The sequence below is a fragment of the Lactuca saligna genome, chromosome 9 (genome assembly GCF_052625555.1).
Source record: "Lactuca saligna cultivar CGN05327 chromosome 9, ASM5262555v1, whole genome shotgun sequence".
Lineage (NCBI taxonomy): Eukaryota > Viridiplantae > Streptophyta > Magnoliopsida > Asterales > Asteraceae > Lactuca > Lactuca saligna.
Genome location: NC_136425.1, coordinates 172,964,777 through 172,965,853, shown reverse-complemented (window position 1 = coordinate 172,965,853; position 1,077 = coordinate 172,964,777).

Here is a 1,077-nt window from a genome sequence, read left to right as displayed (position 1 = left end):
GCACATTGCACCTTATTGGTCCTTAATGGAGCAAGTGAGGTTAACAAGCACACTAATTTGAGATCAATACTATTGGCAATGAGTTTCTCGTAAATTATCGTTGATTAATGGAGCGTGTGTGGTTAACCAACACATTAATTAGATGATAAATGACATCGAGAGTACCAAGCTAATTTGCATGGTTATTCACATCTCATTTGTGATCCTTGGCATCCCAGTCACAAAGCCAGAGCATAATCGAGATTGAAAATGCTATTGAATAGTTCAATGAATCTTAAAGATCTAGGAATTTCATTTAAAACCTAATTTGTTTAAAATTTCATTTTCATGGTGGAATTACAATTGGATTACGACATCCCTCTTATGAATTGTGAATTATCGTGTTGGGTCCTAGCTTGAATATTTGATTTGGGTCTTATATTATGGATTAAATCAACTCACTTGAATTTTCTCCCTTTTGTAGATGTCTAGTTCTGAAAACTATGGTCTTCCTCAATCCTTTGGAAAAGGATTTCCTTCCGATGATGATCTTGCACGTGTCGATCAAGGTGAAATATCATTCCCTTCTTCGTGCTATGGTGGAATTGGAAATCATATTTCTCTTCCTCCACCTCCTCCAGTGATTCTCCTTGACCCACGTTTTCGTCGAATTGAAAAGTTCAAGGTCACTCAAGCCCTATTGGATGTAAACACCGAGATGGAAGTTCTGTGTATGCACACGTCATGAAGATGAAGTTGTACATTGACAGATTGGGAATGTTGGGTGTCGTTTTCCTAAGGAAGCTAGCTGCTGACTTGGTTCTTCAATCGCTTCCTGAATCATATAGTCAGTTCCTGAAGGACTACTAGATGACGGATCACGACGTGACCGTAGTCTCTCTAAGATATTTGCTAATCGTTGCTAAAGCAACAATGCTTTGGCGTACTGGTAAAGAAAATTTGTTTGGAAGATCTACCTCCAAAATTTCCATGGATATAGGCATTGACAACAATGATAGTCCATAAATGATTTCTTCTCCTAAGGGAGAGAAATTGGACAAGGTCAAAAAGTTTAACCGTAAGAGAAAGGCCAATTAT